Source organism: Dendrobates tinctorius, unplaced genomic scaffold (genome assembly GCF_039654945.1).
Source record: "Dendrobates tinctorius isolate UK_male_01 unplaced genomic scaffold, ASM3965494v1 ptg000084l, whole genome shotgun sequence".
In the NCBI taxonomy this organism is placed as follows: domain Eukaryota; kingdom Metazoa; phylum Chordata; class Amphibia; order Anura; family Dendrobatidae; genus Dendrobates; species Dendrobates tinctorius.
Genome location: NW_027361752.1, coordinates 49,411,626 through 49,424,042, shown reverse-complemented (window position 1 = coordinate 49,424,042; position 12,417 = coordinate 49,411,626). Strand labels below are relative to the sequence as shown.

Sequence of the window (12,417 nt, the reverse complement as noted above, 5' to 3'; positions counted from 1 at the left end):
GTCTACCATACATCACCAATCCAGTGCTGAGTTACAGTGGAAGCATAGCAGTGCCATGCAGTGCCAATATACCATACGATACACAATGCAATATCTCCCACACTAAAGACAAACCATAAAGGAACACCTCAGGGTTGGGTTTGGCACCAATGGGCAGCACCAGTAAGTCACAGAAATATTGTCCTAGCTTAGTCAGGTTTTCCCATCACAGTGAGTTATGTATAATTCTAAGATATCAATCAATTTCGTCCTTGTGGAGATTCTGATAAAAGGGATGTGGAAAGTAGAAACAGAAGGTGGACAAGATGTGTTGGTAAATTGTAAGAAATTTATCTAGTCAATTCTTAGTGATGTCTCTGTTGAAATTTTGGATAACCGCTAGAGAAAGCATGGATGCTTCTAGTTGCTTTCTACCTACTGTATCTAAATTGCTGTTCCTCCTGTTTGTAAGTGATGTATGGATATGTATGGAGCTAATCATCCGCCCACACCTCTATGGTGTAAACAATTTTGAGAGGACCACAAAAACTCAAGAGGAACCATTGACTAATTTCGAGGCATAGGAGAGCCCTAAGCATTGGAGAAGACCAGTGGTCACCAACCAACTATTTCCGTCATCAACCAGTTGGAGATTTTAAGGACATTTTGAATTGTTGAGGTCACTGTAATGTCACAGATTAGGGATCACTGGGTTTGATGGAGGTAGTCATAGGGAAGGAGGACAAATTTATGCAAGCTGAAGGTTCTTTCACCACAAAGCTGCCAGTTGTGAGCCATGGATGATCCAGATCTAGCACCAGGAGGCAGTGTCATTTTGAGATTTTCTATAGTCTCTCCTCCTCCTCCACAAAACATCTAAAGTTTCAGACTTAGTGCTGCAGAACGCAAATCTCATTGTAGCAAATCTACTGAACAAGAACACGTTTTATTTTTACCAAGCTATTCAAAACCTGCACCCATCCGACTGGTTTCTCTTGTTGTAATACCTCCATGGTGAACTTTTGAGACAGCAATTATTGCATAGTGATGAATTTATCCGTGTAGATTGGTCTGCGATGTAGTGTTATGCTTTACGCCATCTGCCCTAGGACTTTGGATTTGGAAAGTAAACTTTATTGCTCCTGATAAACTGATAAAGAGAATAAAGGAGACGTGTCATTGAAGGGAATGTCACCTTCACTGAGAAAATATGAGCCAGCGAGTGTCAGCTCCAAACCAAAAAAAGATTCTATTTGAGCAGCAATGTGTCTCAGATAGCTCAGTCACCTTGCAGCACCGGAGACCTGGGTTTGAATCTACCCAAGAAAAAGAATGGATGTGGAAGTGTGTGCGCTAAAAAAATGGCATACTAAAAACTTTTTTTGTCCAGCTCCAGGTTTGGGCGAGCACTCGGTTCATAGAGACCCCGTGGGCTCCTCTTTGCTTTCTATTTCTCCTACTTCCAAGAGATACAACTTTTTATTTTTCGGTCACTAAAGTTGTATCGGGGGCGCTTGTTATTTCTCCAGTGTAAGCTGTCATTTTTATCATTACCATTTTGGGGTCCATACGATTTTCTGGCTTTTGTTTTTTAATTTCATTTTTGTTGGAGGCAAAGACATCCATTCCGCCATTTTGAGTGTTTTCATAAATTTTGGTGTTTTATATAAATATTATAATATTTTATTTATTCCAACAGTTACACATGCAGAGATTCCAAATACGTTTCTTTTTTAGATTTTATTTACTTTCTGGAAAAGGGGAGGTGATATGAACTTTTTTTATATATATATTTTCTTTTACACATTTTTTATTGGTGCCCCCAGGGGACTTGAACTTGGAATTACTTGATTGCTTCTACAATAAAATGACCAATCTCCTTTAAATTCCAATTAGGTGTACAAGCATGGCAGGTACAGGGATTGTCATTAGGCTGTCTTGCTGCCATGACAATGCTATTGGCACCCACAACTTTGTTGGGCAATAAGAAGGTACAATGTTCACATATTTCAAATTGCATAAATGACGCTTTTATGAGCGACAGTAGCATCTAAGAGGTGAAGCTGCCAGATTTGGAGATATCTCCATTGACAGCACTTACGCTAGGTTGATGGCTTCATAACACATGCTGTATGAAGCAGGCTCAGCTCCTGAACCTGCTCCATCCATGCAGAGTCCACATCTGCTCTATGTGTGCAGTAGATGTTACAAGTTGAAACCTTGGCAGAATGTGCTCCGGTTGATGGCTTCATAACACATGCTGTATGAAGCAGGCTCAGCTCCTGAACCTGCTCCATCCATGCAGAGCCCACATCTGCTGTATGTGTGCAGTAGATGTTACAAGTTGAAACCTTGGCAGAATGTGCTCCCTTTGCACCATGGTACTTGGGACTTGCCCTGTGTTCGTCCCAGCCTTAGGGGAAGAACTTTGCAGTATGGCTGACATGACCGTTCCTGCACTGGATGTCATTGACCTTTTACAATAAAGTGCAAAATCTGCCTAGAAACAGCCCCTTGTGCATATACTTCTTTTTACATTGGATTTCCTAATTTCAGCTGTGTCTAAACAGTTTTTTTTTATGTCCAAGCCGGACACAACTGACGCACTTTACATACTGGTGCAGTGTGAACAGTTAGATAGAAAAACTCTGCATCCAAAGTCTTTAGATGCGGCTCTTGCATCTAATGGCAAAGTCAAATCAGACCGCTGTGCTCGGAATGGCCGCAGCTCTCCCAACCCAAACGTGACAGCTGCATGGAAATATAATGGGGGCAATAGGTATTTGATACACAGTCGATTTTGCAAGTTTTCCCACCAACAAAGAATAGAGAGATCTGTAATTTTCATCGTAGGTACACTTCACCTGTGAGAGACAGAATCTAAAAATAAAAACCAGAAAATCACATTGTAGATTTTTACTTAAAATTAAATTGCATTTTATTATATGAAATAAGCATTTGATCACCTACCAACCAGCAAGAATTCTGTCTCTCACAGACCTGTTTTGCTGTAAGAAGTCTCCTACTGTGCACTCATTATCTGTATTAATTGCACCTGTTTGAACTTGTTACCTGTATAAAAGACACCTGTCCACACACTCAATCAATCACACTCCAACCTCTCGACCATGGCCAAGACCAAAGAGCTTTCTAAGGACACCAAGGACAAAATTGTAGACCTGCAAAAGGCTGGGATGGGCTACAGGACCATAGGCAAGCAGCTTGGTAAGAAGGCTGTTGGTACAATTATTATAAAATGGAAGAAACACAAGATCAGTGTCGCCTCGTGGGGTAAGGATTATCCTGAGAAAGGTCAAGAATCAGTCCAGAACTACACAGGAGGACCTGGTCAATGACATGAAGCGAGTTGGGACCACAGTCTCAAACGTTACCTTTAGTAACACATTAATGTGCAGGTGCACGCAGGGTCCCCATGCTCACACCAGCACATGTCCAGGCCCGTTTGAAGTTTGAAAGTGACCGCCTGGATGATCCAGAGGAAGTATGCGAAAACGTCATGTGGTCATATGAGACCAAAGTAGAACTTTTTGGTATCAACTCCACTCATTTGTGTTTGGAGGAAGAAGAATGAGTACAACTCCAAGAACACCATCCCAACCATGAAGCATGGTGGGAGAAACTTCATACTTTGGGGGTGCTTTTCTGCAAAGAGGACAAGATGACTGCACCGTATTGCTGGGAGGATGGATGTGGTCATGTATCGCAAGTTTTTGGCCAACAACCTCCTTCCCTCAGTAAAAGCATCGAAGCTGGGTCATGGCTGGGTCTTCTAGGATGACAATGACCCAAAACACACAGCCAGAGCAACTAAGGAGTAGCTCCATAAGAATAGGTCCTGGGGTGGCCTAGCCAGTCTCCAGACCTGAACCCAATAGAAAATCTTTGGAGGAAGCTAAAAGTCAATGTTGACCAGTGACAGTCCCAAAATCTGAAATATTTGGAAAAGATCTGTATGGAGGAGTGGGCCAAAATCCCTGCTGCAGTGTGTGCAAACCTGGTCAAAAACTAGAGGAAACGTCTGACCTCTGTAATTGCAAACAAAGTTTTCTGTACCAAATATTAAATTCTGTTTTTCTATTGTATCAAACATTTAATTCATGCAATAAAATGCAAATTAATTAATTATGTAAAAAACATGTGATTTTCTGGATATTATTTTTAAGATTCTGTCTCTCACAGGTGAAGTGTACCTACGATAAAAATTACAGACCTCTCCATTCTTTATAGGTGGGAAAGCTTGCCAAATCTGCACTGTATCTGTAAGGAGATAGATCGGACCTTGGGTACCTGCATACCAGGTCCGGAACTAGAAGGGCTGCATCCTCTGTTCCCGGGGGGAAGCTTGAGTGGGACGGACTTCCCTCAGCTGCATGAGAGAAGCCTGAGAGAGACAGACTTTCCTGCGGACAGGAGGGGGCGGGGAGAGCCAGAAAAGGGTGCGCAGCAGCCGGCAGATAAAAGGAGAAAGCGCACCAAAAGAGTCAGTCTGGCACCGGCGCAGAGCAGTGCAGAGGGCAGCGTGCAGAGCGGTGAGCAGCATGCTCTGCTTCCCCCATCAAAGTGTCCCGGTGTGGCTACGGGCCATATAGAGGGAGCACCCGTCGCCTGCAGAGCAGAGCCATGCCAGCAGTGAGAGTAGGTGCACCCAGAGTGGAGCCGAGCAAGGAGTGAGAGCCATACAGAGCCGTGCACCAAGAGCGGAGCCGAGCCGGATGTCGCAGCAGACCAGGAGAGGGGTACTCCGGCCGGAAGTACCAGCGCCAGGCAGACCAGCATCGCCCGCCACCAACATCGGGGACCAGGGAGAAGCGGGACATGCGGTGTGTGTGTCCAGTGACAGCCAGAGAGTACCAGGTGCCTTACACGACCTGACCGTGAGTACCACACATGGGCTGCCTAAGAGAAACCACATGGGACTGACACTCGCACCCTGACGTGGCCACAGAATAATTGTCCTGACCTTTGTGACCTACAGTTAAGGAGCCACTTTGCGCTCGTAGCGATCTGTGGCCCGAGCAGTATATGGACAAGGGGCAGTGGAAGGTACCGGAGACCGACCACTGTTACCAGAAGACGGGGTATTATCGTCTACCTGAACCGAGAGAGGACACCGTGCCAGCCGTTGCGGTGCAGTTGAGTTTGCAGCAGGAGCTGCAGTTTAAGGACTGCCTTACATCTATGCTAACGAACTGCCGTCATCTGAACCGTTGTTATATCCTTTGCCTTTAATGTACTGTTTGTCTCCCCTTACTAAAGGGGGTTTTACACATAGCGATATCGCTAGCAATATCGCTAAAGCATCACCGATTTGGTGATGCAGCAGCGATATTGCTAGCGATATCGCTATGTGTGATGCTTACCTCTGACCGGCTCCCCCGCTGTCTGTCGTTGATCGCACGAGATCGCGCAGCTCCATTTCTCGTCGGGCGCTTCCTGCTGGCGCCGACAAGTGACGCGTGGACACGGGCGGAAGGACGTCAGGATCGCCGCGTCTGAAAGGTAACGACTGCTGTATCGCTGCTGCATCGCTGTGAGATCTGCCTGTGTGGCAGCTCACTAGCGACCACTTAGCGATGCACCAGCGATCCTGACCGGGTCATATCGTTGTCGGGATCGCTGGTGCGTCGCTAAATGTAAAGGGGCCTTTACCCTTTATCTCCCGACTGTGTAACTATTTACCTCCCTGTGTGGAGTATTTCCCTGTAAATAAACCTGTTAACCCTTTCTCTGCCTGCGCCCCGTCACAGCATCCCGCGATCCTACTTGTTATCTTAGACTAAGTGCCCACATTGCAGAAATGCTGCGGAAATGTCCACAGCGTTTCTTCAACTCCCTGCCGCGGGTAAAACGCATTCAGAATTCGCATGTATTTTCCCGCAAAACACAAGCTCTGATGACGTAGCACCACGCGAGACCACTACGTCATCAGAGGTCATTCGCGCAATGCATCCCTGGGAACGGAAGATGCCGGCAGCGTGGCTGAATGGCGGGAGCACTCAGGGGGCCGACAGAGGGTAAGTAAATCCCTATTTTTTATTTTAATTGTATTTTTAACAGGAATATGGTACCCAGGGCATGCAGGACAGTCTCCTCTCCTCCAGACCCTGGGTACCATCCGCACATGAAGCGCTCCCTTTACGCATGGTGGGCATAGCCACATGCGTAAAGTGAGAGTTTCAATGCAATCCTATGGTGGAGGAATCGCCTCGATTCCGCAGAAATAATGGACAGGGTGCGGATTTTACTGCTATGCGATTCCGCAGCGGTAAAATCCACAGCATGGGCACAGCAACTGCGGAATCCCATAGGATTGCATGGGGGTGCGTTTTATTAGCGTTTTTTAAGCGTTTCCACTGCAGCAAAAAACGCGGTGGAAACGCATAAAACCGCAACGTGGGCACACAGCCTTACATATCAAATACTTATTTTCTCTAGTGTACATGAAGCTATCACACTCGGGTCAGGAGTGCCTCCAGCCAGTCCGTGCACTGCAGTTAGATCTCAGAGTCCGTCTGACTGCGACCTAATGTCTCAGAATATTAAACCAATTCAGTGATGATAACTTATCCAGGAATGGCATAAACTTGGTATTAGTTTTTAGTGTCTGCCAGGCAGAAAGCTGGCTGGACTCATGTGGTGGGTTTCAGGGAAAGTTAGAGATGATGGATGGATGAATGGACAAAAGACTATAGCGTTTGTGGAAAGTGTCTAACCGCGTAGCTTACATTTTACAGGAGCAGTTTATGAAATGAAAGCGGAGTTCTAATTGGTTGCTATGGGCAACAAGGACAGTTCTGATAAATAAGGCCTAGCAGTTTTGTCTTTAAGTGTTTCTTTTAGGATATATTGAGTTGGAGCAGTTGCAAAATGAAAGAAAATCACAAGCAGGAAGATTTTAATAATCAGAAAAGAAAAGAAAAAAATAGAATGAAAGCAAAATCATTTACATAGGATGCGATCCTCTGGTCTCCAGGTCAAAAATACAGAATATGCTTTTATTGGCCGAGTTCTAGTAGAAAAGTCTGTTACTTCAAAGAAGTCGCGTCTACCTGAGGCCAAGGATCACAGTCTGGCCGTTCTATTTACATGGTGGATGAAGAAACAACAGGAAATAGCATTTTGTCAGGGAAGCTGCCTTATTCCATCTGTCAGGACAGAGAATTCAGCGTACACCAGAGAGTCCGGGGTGTGAAGCTGGAGTGGAACAGCAAGTCCCAGCAATCAAATCTTCACCTGATTGGTCACTATGCTAAAAGGGTTGTGCCACAATCACTTAAGTGGTGATACACTTTTGATTGCTGGAGGGGCCACCAATCATAAGGACAGGGGTCCTAAATCACCAGGTGGAATGGATCGGTGGCGGAGAATGTGTGTGGCGCCCCTGAGGCTTCAGTCGCCACAGAGGTACTGCACCTTCTCCTAAGGTGTAGTGCCCCACCATCTAGGTAAGGTGGGAACTCCTAACCACACTCCACACCTGCATTCCACACACAGGATAGTTCAGTGGGGCCACCTAACAGCTTCAGGCTGGGGGTTAGCAGAGCACCCCTCGTGGAACCCTGCTTCGTAACACGAGATGTGCTGGGAGGCGGGTGGAGTGAGCTGATATAAAAGAGTGGGAAGAGTGAGAGTTAGTTGGAGAGAGAGAGAGAAGAGAGAAGATGGGTGTCTGAGGGATGTGCTGCAGCAGGTCCCAGTGATCTGGGCTGCTGGCATGAGAAAGACAGAGAAATAGACTGATAAGATTGATAACCTAACCTTCCATAAGAGAGATAGAACAGATCGGAACGAAGGAGAATAGAAGGACGGTGGGAAGCTGGTTGAAGAAAGATATAGAACCCTTCTAGTCCAGAGTGCAAAGGCCGGGGCCTGGTCCCCGAGGTTGATTGGATCTTTATGTCCGGCAACAGACACCGGAGGAGTAGTGAGCCACTAACGCGTTGCTCCCATCATAGACTTGGGACACACCAGCAACTGAATAGAGAGCCGGGACGCAGTGAGGAGTCCCCGAAGCAGGCTACAGCTGTCTGTCATACAAGTAGAGACTAGGAACACCTAGAGAGAGGCATTCCAGGGTAACTAAGTACTGGAGTGCTTCGCACCTAAAGGTGCATTGGTGGAGTGGTTCAGTGAAGGTACATATTGGCGGAGTGTGTAAGGGAGAACCCTACCTGGCCTGGAGGTTGGCTGGAGCCCTGACCTGGAGAACACAGTACGGAGGCAGGCGTGTGTGTGAACTGCAAACAGTGAGTGAAGCCTTGGAACCGCACACCCTGGTGTCCTCCAGTTATTCCAGCACCGCTTCACCTGGGTAACAACATCTATACCATTCTGCACCTCTCCTCATCCATTGCACCTACACTGCCCTGGGGTTACAGCTCCACCTGTGGGGAGCTACACCATCTTTGCTACACCACACTATCAGTCCCAGCGGATCTGCATGCAGCGTTGGCTCAACATCTTACTTGCCAAACACCGCGGGTGGCGTCACAAACTATTCTAATAAACTTTAACACCATTAACCTCACCGCCATTGATATTGGGCGCCCAGGGCCACGGACCGGGTCACCGCTGCTGTGACACATTTCCACCTTGACATCGGCTCGGTACCAAGTACCCCGCTGCCCTGGGTGTGAGAGGGCGACCCATGTGCACACGTGGCCACGGAACATGCAAGATGGCAACAATTTGCATCAGCTCCGGACCAACAGTCACTTGAACCATCCGAAGCTTGGCACAGGAGCCGCAATGGCTGCACAGTCCACGTTATATATACAGACTCGTTGGTTTACTGTTCAGCAGTTGCATCAATCCAGTAAATAAACATTTTTAGAAATGCAATATAATTGTAGAGCGTACATTTCTACAAGGTTGATTTCTTCCCTCTCAGACAAGACTAATCCTTTCCTCAAGTTACATAACATTAGACTGGTTCTGCGTTAATAAATTACCCATGAACAGAATATACTTAGTTTTAGTGCTGGCTGGGCAGAAAGCTGGAAGGACTAATATGGTGGATTTCATAAAGATAGATAGATAGATAGATAGATAGATAGATAGATAGATAGATAGATAGATAATGTATTCAGATTCGATCTGTTCAGTCATGTCTGACCCCTGTAAGCCATTTTTTGCCTACACCCCTGCATTTTACAGCTTCTGTCAGACGTTTAATGTTCTTTCGAGTAATTCTTAAAGATGTCTGGCCAACAGGCCTTCAGTCTCCCCGGTTTCCTTTTACCACTGACCATTCCGAGTAGCATCTCCATTTCTAGGAACTTTGCCCTCATCACACTTACAAAATACCGTAAGTCAGCTTCTGTCTGATAATCTTGCCTTCCAGGGGTATCTCTTATATGATCAAGACCATCTTTGCTGGAGATCTTAGCTGTCCATGAGATTATAAGAAGTCTTCTCCAGCACCACAAGTCAAAGTCATCAATATTCTTCTGTGTCCTCGTCTAACAGCCATATGTTGAAATTAGGAATACAATTGTCTTAATCAGTTTCTATTTGATGGTGACTGAGATGTCTTTGCACTCCCATATTTGGTCCATGCTCACCGTGGATGAACACAACACCAAAACCCACAGTGCTTATCGATGCTTGATCACTGCTGTTGTACCACCAATGTGATTAATGAAAGATCCAAGAAATACAAAGCTGTCACCACTGCTATTTCTTCATCGTTGATTGTTATGTGGATTTCCTCTTTGGCGGTTGTTAGGATTTTGGTTTTCTTGATGTTCAGGTAAAATATCATTTTCTAAGTTTCTCCCTCCAACTTAACTTTTTCAGTTCCTTCACTCCCTCTGCCATCAGGGTTATATCATCTGCATATCTCAGATTACTAATGTTTATTCTGCCTTTTTTCATCAGCAAAACTTGAATCCTCCATCTTCGTCGTGATTACTTTTGTGTATAGTGCCCAAGCGAGCTTGTTGTGGGTGAGCTGCTGCTCCCACTCATTCAGGCACTCTACAGACAACAGTGTCTCCTTCCTGATGTGCTGCTGTGTGTGGGGTGCATCACATTTCTGGACCATGAGCCTCCATTCACTACAGGTTTTCTTCTTCTGGAACCTTGGCAGCAATCAATCCAGAGGAAACAGGATTAGGAAAAGCAATCAAACTTTTACTTGGCAACTGGTAGTCTTCAAAACAGGCATACTGTACAGGATAAGGCCCCACGGGTTGTTGTCTATCCCACAGGTATCGGACACAACTTCGGCCCTGGTTCTCACTATGGGTAGAGTGTCCCTCTTGCAATCTTCTCTAGCACTAGGAATTCTTCTCCACCACCCAGATTGCAACATCTCCCACCTCCTAGAGTTTGAGTCCATCTTTCCCTGTAGCTTCACAGGCTGAGTGCACCCAAGGGCTACAACATCCATCTCAAGGTTCCCAGGCCGGCAGACAGAATCACACAAAAGGGTATTTTTGGCAATCCACTGCCCTGAGTATTAGGACCAATTTGTCCTGAGCAGCCTATTGCGTGTGACTGCTGCTACGACTTCACAATAGCTCTCAGTTCCCCTCCCCAAACTGGGCCAGCCATTACAGTTACCCTGTAACCCTGTTACCCTTGACAACATGCATGAATATAAATGCATTTAACCTCTTAGAGTGTCAGCTCTAACACTCTTACAGTTGCATAGAGGTTGAAAAGAAAAAGGAGAGAGGATACATCCTTGTCTTGAACTGGAACCATTCTGAGTCTCCCTATGTGGTTTGAACTGTTGCTTCTTGATTGTCAGATGTGTCGGAACTCCTACTTTAATCGGTGCTTTGCAAAGCTCATCATGCTAAACACAGTCAAAAGCCTAAGTTTAATCAAAGAAGCACATATAGAGCTTCTTTGGGTGCTCCCTCATCTTTTCTGTGATTCACCTCAGGTTTGTGATTTGATCACAATGTGGAATCTATATCAATCTATATCAAATATTCATCTGCAAAATTGCTATGAAAAATACAGTAAAAAAAGAAGGTACTTAGCGCATAGATTGGCCAATGTATGTGAGCCCAACTGTCATGTCAAGGCATCCTTCAAAAGTTGCATCCCTGTCCTGATATGTCACCTCTCCTGTGCAAAAAGGCCTACAATTCATGGGGCAGGAATGTACCAGTTAACTACTAGTGATGAGCGAGTATACTTGTTGCTCAGGTTTTCCCGAGCATGCTCGGGTGTCCGAGTATTTTCGCGTGCTCGGAGATTTAGTTTTCGCCATCTTATCTGCATGATTTGTGACTTGTAGACAGGCTGAATACATGTGGGAATTCCCTAACACACAGGCATTCCTCACATGTATTCAAGCTGTCAAACAGTTGCAAATCATGCAGATGAGACGACGAAAACTAAATCTCCGAGCACGCGAAAATACTCGGAGGACACCCGAGCAACGAGTATACTCGCTCAACACTATTAACTACTTAAAATCACCTGTGGCTGATAGGAGTGGGAGTGCACCTGTCCAAAAAGGCTTTGATACAAATAGAGAAAAAGACCAGCACATCCAAGCTAGTACGAACAGGTAGCAACCAATATAAGCATGTAACTTGAAAAACGATAAAGGTTGCACCATGATTTATCTTGAATGATTCCTCTAGAACAGTGGTCCCCAACCTTTTTTGCACCAGGGACCGGCTTGAACCAAGACCAATCTTCCATGGCCCGGCAGGGCGGGGATGGAGGTGTGACAGGGGCGGGGCTTTGGTCATAAGGGGGCGGGGCTATGGACGCGGTTGTAGTTTAGCAGTGCATATTTATCATTTAATTATAACATTTTTAATGTGACTCAACTCACCATAGGTTTTGAATGAGTGGGAGCACCTGGCTTGTTTCTCTGTTTCAGTGGGAGCACTGGGCTACTTCTACTGATGACCGTCACTGCTAATGATGATTGGAACCTACAAGGAAATGGAGCATTGAGCACTTAAGAACAATTGTACTGGAGTACTGTACATGCTGATTATTTTCTAATCATCAGAAAATGTATGTGTGGTCCCCCCCGTCCAGCTCTGTGTGGCTCCCCCTGTTGTATGCATGGCTCCCCTGTCCCATCCTGTATACATGGCTCTGCTCCCACTCTCCCATCCTGTATACATGGCTCCGCTCCCATCCTCCCATCCTGTATGCATGGCTCTGCTCCCACTCTTCTATCCTGTATACATGGCTCCCCTGTCCCATCCTGTATGCATGGCTCCGCTCCCACTCTCCCGGCCTCCCTTGTATATATGGCTCCACTCCCACTCTCCCTCCCTTGTATATATGGCTCTGCTCCCACTCTCCCTCCCTTGTATATATGGCTCCGCTCCCACTCTCCCTCCCTTGTATATATGGCTCGGCTTCCACTCTCCCTCCCTTGTATATATGGCTCCGCTCCCACTCTCCCTCCCTTGTATATATGGCTCGGCTTCC

The 12,417-nt window shown here is 46.0% G+C and overlaps 1 protein-coding gene across 3 annotated transcripts in view; it reads right to left on the bottom strand.

Annotated features, from left to right (window-relative positions):
- Positions 1 to 12,417, bottom strand: part of KCNJ15 (potassium inwardly rectifying channel subfamily J member 15) — an 85,200-nt gene that overhangs the window by 61,357 nt on the left and 11,426 nt on the right. The window contains exon 2 of one of the 3 annotated variants that reach the window (XM_073584675.1): positions 11,804 to 11,906. The exons of the other annotated variants lie outside the window; for them this stretch is intronic. The gene's annotated coding sequence lies outside the window, so the exon portion shown is untranslated. The remainder of the gene's footprint in view (positions 1 to 11,803; positions 11,907 to 12,417) is intronic. 3 annotated transcript variants of the gene reach the window in all.